Genomic DNA, 9,509 nt, shown 5'->3' on the forward strand with positions numbered 1-9,509 from the left:
AATGTAAAAACAGACATATCACCTAGCTTTTTTTTAAATTTTTACGAGTATTTTAAAACAGTTAATGAAACGAATTGTAATGATCATATCCCTCTTGATAATGAGGATACTGATGATCCTATATTTGACACACATATTCTTAATGATGTAATCACAAGTGATGAAATTGCCTCTGCCATTAAAAACTTGAAGCGTAACAAAGCCTCGGGAATAGACTTAGTAGAAAATGATTTCTTAATCGATGCATCTGAAAAATTAATACCACTCCTAACTAGTTTCTTTAATCTGATTTTAGATTCTGGAATCGTCCCAGACTGTTGGCTTAAAGGTGCAATCAAACCTATTTATAAGAAGAAAGGTGACCCAAAGGATCCTAATTCATACAGACCCATAACTATACTAAGTTGCTTTGGAAAACTCTTCACAAGTATCTTAAACACGAGACTTACACATTTTGTTGAGATAAATAGTATCCTCTCTCCATCACAGTCTGGGTTTCGAAAAGGTTTCTCGGCTTGTCACAATTTATTTGCAATACACACGATATTTGAAATCCTTAAGTTGTCAAAAAAAAATTGTATTGTGTTTTCATTGATTACACAAAAGCCTTTGACACAGTGTGGCGAGCTGGACTATGGCATAAATTACTAAAATATGGCATAAATGGTAAAATACTAACCCTTGTTAAAAATATGTACCATAACATAAAATCGGCTGTTATGTTTGATAACCATATAACCTCGTACTTCCCATGCAACACAGGGGTGCGACAGGGTGAAAATCTTTCCCCTTTATTATTCTCACTATTCATAAATGACATCGAATCACACCTTTACAGTCAAGGATGTACAGGTATTAACTTTGAACAATCTGCTGAAAAGAACATCACTGTTTGGATAAAATTTATAATTTTACTATATGCCGATGATGCTGTCTTGGTAAATGACAATCCCAATGATTTGCAGTTGTCTCTGAATTCATTTTATGACTACTGTAGTCAGTGGAGGTTAAAAGTAAATCTCTCTAAAACCAAAATCGTTGTATTCGGTAGTGGCCCTTCCCAAAAACTACATTTTACTTACGGGGGCGAACCAATCGAAATTGTTGATAGCTATACTTACCTTGGTATCAAGCTTCACCGTAATGGACGATTTGTAAATGCAATCAAAAGTCTTGTAGAAAATGCAACTAAAGCAATGTTCTCTCATCTGAAAAGAGCACGTAATTTGAATCTACCTTTAGACTGTTTGATGTCAGCTTTCGACACAATGATAGCTCCCATATTAATGTATGGTTCAGAAATATGGGGTTATGAAAGCTTATTGTTAATTGAAAAAACACATTTGAAATTTCTAAAATACGCCAGTGGTCTTAGAAACTCAACTCCCAACTATATGGTATATGGAGAATTTGGAAGATATCCTCTATACATTAAAATATATAAAAGAATTATCTCACTCTGGCATAAAATAGCTATAAACCCACTCAATATGAAACTGTCAACTATGTTATATAACTTTGTAACATCATCTTTACCGAACGTTGTAAACCAATTACAATGGTTTAAACGTGTTAAAGATATTTTAGATAATTGTGGACTTTCAGAAATATACAAAAACCCTTTTCTTTGCTCAACTGAATACTTGGTATCTAAAATAGAATTAACATTAAAAGACCAGTATCTACAATATTGGCATTTTGAACTGTCCTCCAGTTCCAAAGGTAAATTCTATCAAACTGTTAAAGACACTATATTATTTGATAACTATCTGTTTCTTCCTAAAGAAATATATATACCGATTCTTAAATTCAAGCTGTCTAACCATAATCTACCCATCGAAACAGGACGTTGGTCCAATACTCCAAAAGAAAATAGACTTTGTAAACTTTGTGATTCTCCGTCTGTTGGGGACGAATTCCATTATCTTGTTAAATGCGAAGCTCTTCTCCAACAGCGGGTGATGTACATCCCAGAATACTTCTATAAATGGCCAAATGCATTCAAACTAAAAAAAACTATTCTCAGTACAGAAAACAAAACACATTAAAAACCTCTATAAGTTTTTGAATACTCTTTCTAGCATGCTCAAATTGTAGTTATTGCACTTCAATTTATGAGATGTTTTATCCGCCATCTTGATTGAAGATACATTTCCATCCACAATGTTTTCTCATGTACCACCGTAGGTGGGTCTTCTCCGAGAATAAACTGTTCTGTTCTGATAAAAAGGGACTCCTATAACCCCATATACCCCTAATCACAATGCTATAATTTGTCGTTTTTGTGTATCCGGTATTGTGTATTCTGTAATATTGTATGGTACTGTTGAACTGTTAATCAAAGCAATATTTTGCTTGCTAAACGAACCACATTCTTTGAGAATCAAAATGTGTTTTAAGCACATTTCCAAAATTGAAATGCAGCATGCACACAATAACTAAATTGGAAGGAATATCGTGCCGGACAAGGTTTCCCAGAGCACATGCACATAAATGTCAATATCTTTCAAACATTAATATGTGCAGGTCTTTCAAAAGGACAAAGCAGGTATGCTTGACAAAGTTCTTGCAAAGGAGGTTTATACATAACACCAAAACCAACTGGTCAGCTCGACGCCTTATAAAACAATCAATTCGAGATTTCCTTTGAATGTGAGATATTTGGCTGCGCGTCTTGCGCAATCAGTCTTTTTCATCCATATACACTCACGAACACCTGTTCATTTAAAAGCTGGTGTCCCCTAATGACCTAATGTGATCCATGGATGAATTTTGTATATGACAAGTAAAATACACTTGAAAGCGGCAACTGTTTTACTCCAATAAACAAGACCAGCGGACGAGACATGACTTTTTCGGCGCAAATTGTCGTAGGCGCTTTGCGGAAATTACGTAAGTGAACGCGGAAGAAACAGAAAGCGTCATCGTTCCGCTCAGTTTCCATTGTCTTTGCGAGTTATGCTGAGATACTCAACAAACTGAGATAAAAGTCAAAATGATGAAAAGGTGGAAATCAGTGTGTGGATTAGAACTTGAAAATCACTTATGAAGTCTCTGACAAAGTAATATCTGTTCAGGTCATGATCATTTGGAAAAAAAACCCCGAAAGTTCCATGGATATACAACTTCTTATAAGGTAAGCAGCATTTTGGCGTAGCTGTTAAACTCGATATCAAGAAAGGGATATCTACGGGGTAGTCCTGTAAGTTAAACCTTTGTTTTGGGTCGAGGTCAAAATCGTTTGGTGTAGTGACAACGGTGTTGTTTTATGGGATTAGACACGGATTTTCTATAAAAAAACGTAAAATGTGTATCCTCAGGAAACGAAACAAGACACGTGTACCAGAATGTAAGTAAACCGATGTTAGCGAGTTCAATCAGTGACTTCAGTTAATAAAATGGGCTTTCAGTTCACTCCTTCCATTAGTAATAAGTTATTTAGTTTCTTGACAAAATTGCTTGCAAGGTGAATGTTGGAAATGACAGTTTTCAGGATCATTTTAACAACTTCAGTTATGGCAAATGCGCTGCTATGCTTCACGTTTCGTCCTACTTATTTTACGGGAAGATACCTTTGTGTAAACGGTTATATGTTCATTTTGAGAAATGGTAAAAAGGGAGATAGCTCGTGAAAATGAATTTTGAAAGACTGCAGATCAACAGTTCCAGTTGTCTCAACAACATAATTTCTAAAATACTTAGAGACCACAATCACGAAAGCCAAAGTAAATCTTTTCGAGTGTAGCAAAAATAGTGAAAATTTATTTAAAAAATAGAAAAGTAAACGCAAAGTCAATCTTGATTATATTACGTATTCCTCATAGCCCGATATAATGATTACACATTAATAGTATGGATACGTTAATCTATAGTTTAAACTAATCTCCTCAAGTAATCACTTCAACACTTCATGTTCCGCTCGTCAAACGTCAGAATAAATTTACAGTTATCAAAGCAGACTAACAGGCCCACCAACAGTAAAAAACAAAACAAAACAAAAACAAATAAATTAATAAATCCAAATGAATCGATGGAATGCTAAAAACCACCAAAATATGCACGCCCCCTTTAAAAAGGTACAGTGCAAAAGTGGCAAACCGGTAATATATGCCAAGATTCAAACTCAAAACTATACAATAGTATTTTCTTGATAAATCAGAATGGTCTCAATGTCATAATGTGGGTAGTTACAGAATCAAAGCAAAATATTTTACATATATGTATCATGAAATAATAATTTATCAACTGAATAATACATAAAAAATACTCTTATGATATGTATAACATCACATTTGAGTAAAAAGTTGCATGCGTTGAGCTTGTTAGATGTTTTAAAGATTAATGGAATAGGTAGAAAAGGACACCCCCACTTCTGAACTTGGGAGCACAGAGACGCCACGGTTCAGTGGTTACATCTATACGGCCTTCTGTGCTCTCTGCTCAATATATTAAGGGTGGTGATGTAGATGAAGGTTACGCAGGAAAAATAGGTGATGTGGGTATACTACGTCAACAGGCAGCTGTGCAGTCAACAAGTTAGTTTGTTGTCTTAACCTGTCTGACAATTGTTATGTCTGACCAGGGAGACAATAACAAGCTGATGTTAACACATGTGATCTAACGATAGTTTTGCATTCTTTAGCATGTTTTGGAAGGGATGGCCGTGGTGTATCATTTATTCTTTCATTAATTCACATATGTACTTCTTTCTTTAATTATTTCTTTCTCATTCATTCACATATGCACTTCTTTCATAATTTCTTTTCATTCATTCACATATACTTCTTGCTCTTCATTCATTCATTCATTCATTCATTCAATTCTTTCATTGTAAGATTTTGACTGATACAGTAAACTGGCTGAAGTACTGTTAAACGCAGCCGAAGTTGCGATGGAAACGAACCAGGCCACTGTGTGCATTGGAGCATGACGAGGTGCCTACTAATTAGTACAAATGGTAAAGAAAACAAGCGAGTGACCTGTCCCTGTTGTAGATTATTTCTGGTCTGAAATAAATAGGAGAATACCCCATAAAACCTCGGACGAAGAAAAGCCGGGACGGGCAAACGGGAATTACTAAAATGGAGACCACACTATTAAAACGAAACATGCTAAACTGGGTAGGTACACTTACAACTACTAGGTAGGTACGTTTGGCGAATGTCAGTGGGATTGACAAGACATATTTCAATACAGTTTAAAGATCTCACAACACTGTTTATTAATGTGTCCGGCACCCGTGGCGAGCCACCTCCTCGTGGAGGGTGCTGGGTAACGCGAAGAGCTCGCCGACACCCCCGTTGTGGACCGGGGGGATATTTGGTTCACCAACCCGTTTGCCGTGGGTTGCGGCCCTGTGTCGGTGGAGGACGGGAGTCTGGGGGTTGAGGACACTGGGAGTCTGTAACCGTGTTTCCTTTGCTCAACACACCCCTTCGACCCTTACTTCACCTAGACGGGTGGTTGAATGGGCCCGGTTCAACCAATCGACTGGTCATGCTAAGCCCTGTATGTGTAAATGTGGCTGCACAAATTTGAGACACTATTTACAAAGTTTGTTCTAGCTTCATGATGACATAATTTTATTTTGATTGTGATTTCGATATCCAACTTTGTAACTTGCCTAGAGTCCTATGTCCAGAAGGCAGTGGCTCATGGGCCAATCTGGTGGAATTATTGAACTTTTTAAATTTTTCTGCTGGAGTATATCATCTGAGTATCCTTGGTGCTGCAAGTCGGAGATCCGCTTGTGTTTAGCATTGTCCTTGTAATACTCCGTGGTGGGTGGGGAGCTCGGATGATGAACGACTATACACTTACCATGGACTACGAAACACCCTCTAAGAAAACAAAACGCCCCCATGACACTGATGACGAACAACGACCCTCCACATTAGTTGATTACTGGCCACGTTTCCTGATTATTGAGACTTTGGATAAGACTCCCTTGAAATTAAATCCTTTCGCGATTTCAAAAGGAGTTTATGGCATAGCAGTAGAAGTGAAGAATGTTCAGAGGTTGCGTTCAGGATCCCTGTTAGTCGAATGTAACAGGAAACAGCAAGCAATGAACCTGCTATCAACAGATATGTTTGTTGGTGTTCCCTGCTCATAGAACTTTGAATACTAGCAAAGGGATTGTAAGAGACAGAGATCGCCTCTTTGCTGACATGACAGAGATTGATATCGCTTCTGAGATGAAAGACCAAAGAGTGTCATTTGTCAGGAGATTTACAACCCGCAAAAATAATGAAACAGTTTCAACAAACACTTATCTCTTCTCGTTTTCAGCGCCAAACCCTCCTAAATCAATCAAGGCAGGTTACTGTAATGTGAACGTTGATGTGTACATCCCTAGTCCTCTGCGGTGCTTTAAATGTCAAAAGTACGGACATGGAGTGAATAATTGTACATTGTCTGTTACTTGTGCTCACTGTGCTGAGAATACACATGTAACAGAAGATTGTGACAATAGTTATAAAAAATGCACCAATTGCCACGGAAGTCACTCATCCTTTTCTAAAGACTGTCCTGTTTGGAAAAAACAGATGGAAATAAATCGGGTTAAATATACCAGGAATGTCAGCTTTGCTGAAGCAAAAACGTTTGTTCAGTCTAGAGAACACAGTGAAACCTATGCCTCTATCGCCAGTTCATCAACCGAAACAACGCATAAGGAAAGTCCTTCAGTTTCAATTAAAAATACCTCCTCGCACTCATGCCAAACAGACTTGACATGGGTAAACTCTGACACTCCTACACGATTGTCTCCTGATCAGTTCACCCAGACAGCACAATCACTTTCACAGCTGAACCACTTGCAGGAACAATATTCTTTTCCACAAACTTGTTCTCCACCTGACAGAAATGAGAACCAACCTGGAAAGTCCAAAATCAAATCACGGATAGACACTTCAAAAACAAATCGGGCATCTAAAGGGTCAGATAAGATAAAAATATCTAACAAATTTGGATCACTGGAGGATATGGATGTTTCTGATAGCATCCATCAAAGGGCACATAGTTTATCGCCCTCAAAGAAAGTGCGGGGCAGATCCCCAATCAACCCTCCTAAAAGATAGTTCATTCTAAAAAACTAGTACAGTGGAATTGTAGAGGCTTACGGTCCAATTTTAATGAGTTACAGCTTTTAGTCCAAGATTTTGCACCATCGGCTTTCTGTCTGCAGGAAACTTATTTGAAGCAGACAGATACTTTTGATTTACGGCATTTTGATGCATATCATTATTTTTCACCTCCGGGTGACAGAGCCACTGGGGGATCTTCAATCCTTGTTAAACAGGATGTTATACATAGTCCTGTACCACTCGCATCGAACCTCCAAGCCGTTGCAGTTAGACTTACTCTTCATGTTACCTTTACACTATGCTCTTTGTATATTCCGCCTTCTTCAACACTCCAACTGTCAGATCTGCAAGCTCTCTATGACCAACTTCCTAAACCTTGTATTATAATGGGTGATCTCAATGGCCATAACCCGATATGGGGTGGCTCAAACACTAACTCAAAGGGTCAAATACTGGAAGATTTTATCTCCAATAATGATTTGTGTATTTACAATGATGATTCTAGCACTTACCTGCACCCTGCAACTGGCACTTACTCTTCTCTAGACTTGTCTCTTTCACATTCTAGGCTACTTAATGAATTTGAATGGTCGGTCCACAATGACCTCTGTGGAAGTGACCATTTTCCAACTATCTTATCAGAAATTAATCCGTCTGACTCTCCATCATATTCGAGATGGAATTTTTCCAAAGCAGACTGGTCTTTATTTCTTGCTTTATGCACATCTAAAATAAGTTTTTAGTGACATAGCTGATCCCATTCAGTGTTTTTCTGACGTTTTAAATGAAATTGCTGATGAGTGTATACCCAAGTCCTCTACGAATCCACATGTACGGAAACCATGGTTTAATACAGATTGTAGACAAGCCAGGAAAGCGAGGAAAAAAGCAGAAAAATATTTCCGCCATCATTTAAAATACTCAACGCGAAAGCACGTCGTACCTCAAAACAAAACAAACGTCAATCCTGGAGAAACTATGTCTCCAAAATTAATTCACGTACGCCAATGTCCAAAGTATGGAACATGGTTCAAAGAATTAAAGGTAAAAGTTCAAAAGCTGCTGTTCACCATCTTCAAGATGGGGATAATTTAATTACTGACACATCTGAAATTGCAAATAAAATTGGCGAAACTCTTGCCGAAAATTCATCATCGGCGAATTATGTCCCTGAGTTTCAGAGATATCAGACACAACAGGAAAAGACAAAACTTAATTTCGATTCAAATAACGGGGAAGATTACAATGAAGTGTTTTCTTTACATGAGCTCCATACGGCTCTTGACCAAGCTCACGACACTGCAACAGGTGATGATAATATACATTACCAGCTACTGAAACACTTACCTGAATCATGTTTGATGACACTTTTGGATATATTTGACCAAATATGGACGTCTGGCAAATTTCCTTCTTCATGGCGAAATGCCATTGTAGTTCCAATACCAAAACCTGGTAAGGATCATACAGATCCGTCGAATTATAGACCAATATCGTTAACTAGCTGTGTCTGCAAAACCATGGAGCGTATGGTGAATAATAGATTAGTTTGGTATCTTGAAACCAATAACCTTATCACAAATATTCAGTGTGGTTTCTGGAAAAATCATAGTACCATTGATCATTTGGTACGTTTAGAATCCTTTGTTAAGAATGCTATAGTCAATAAACAACATGCTGTATCAATTTTCTTTGATCTTGAAAAGGCTTACGATACCACCTGGAAACATGGCATTTTGAAGGATCTACATGGTTTTGGTTTGAGAGGCCGTTTGCCTCTTTTTATATCACATTTTTTAAAAGACAGGCAGTTTCAAGTCTGTGTGGGTTCAACCCTGTCTGATCATTATAAACAGGATCAGGGTGTTCCCCAGGGCAGTATTTTGTCGGTGACCTTATTTAGTATTAAGATCAATGGTTTATCCAAGGTTTTAAACGATTCAATTGATGGATCACTTTTTGTGGATGATTTTAATATTTCCTGTCGTGGTAAAAATATGCATACTATTGAACGGCAACTGCAGTTATGTTTAAATAAAATAAATAAATGGTGTCTTGAAAATTGTTTTAAGTTCTCAAAGTCGAAAACTAACTGTCTACACTTTTGTAGGAAATATAAATCGCATAAAGACCCTGAACTATATTTAAATAGCACTCCCATGAAAGTTGTAAAGGAGGCCAAATTTCTGGGCCTAGTTTTCGACTCCCATTTAATTTTTTGCCGCATATTAAATCCCTCAAAGCCAAATGCCTGAAAGCACTCGATCTGTTGAAAGTTGTTTCCAACTCAAAGTGGGGAGGGGATCAAGCTACCCTCCTACACCTATATCGATCACTGATCCGTTCAAAACTCGATTATGGCTCCATCGTATATGGTGGAGCCTGTAAAAGCAACCTTAAAATATTAGATTCTGTCCACCA

Source organism: Haliotis asinina, chromosome 15 (assembly GCF_037392515.1).
Source record: "Haliotis asinina isolate JCU_RB_2024 chromosome 15, JCU_Hal_asi_v2, whole genome shotgun sequence".
Taxonomy (NCBI): domain Eukaryota; kingdom Metazoa; phylum Mollusca; class Gastropoda; order Lepetellida; family Haliotidae; genus Haliotis; species Haliotis asinina.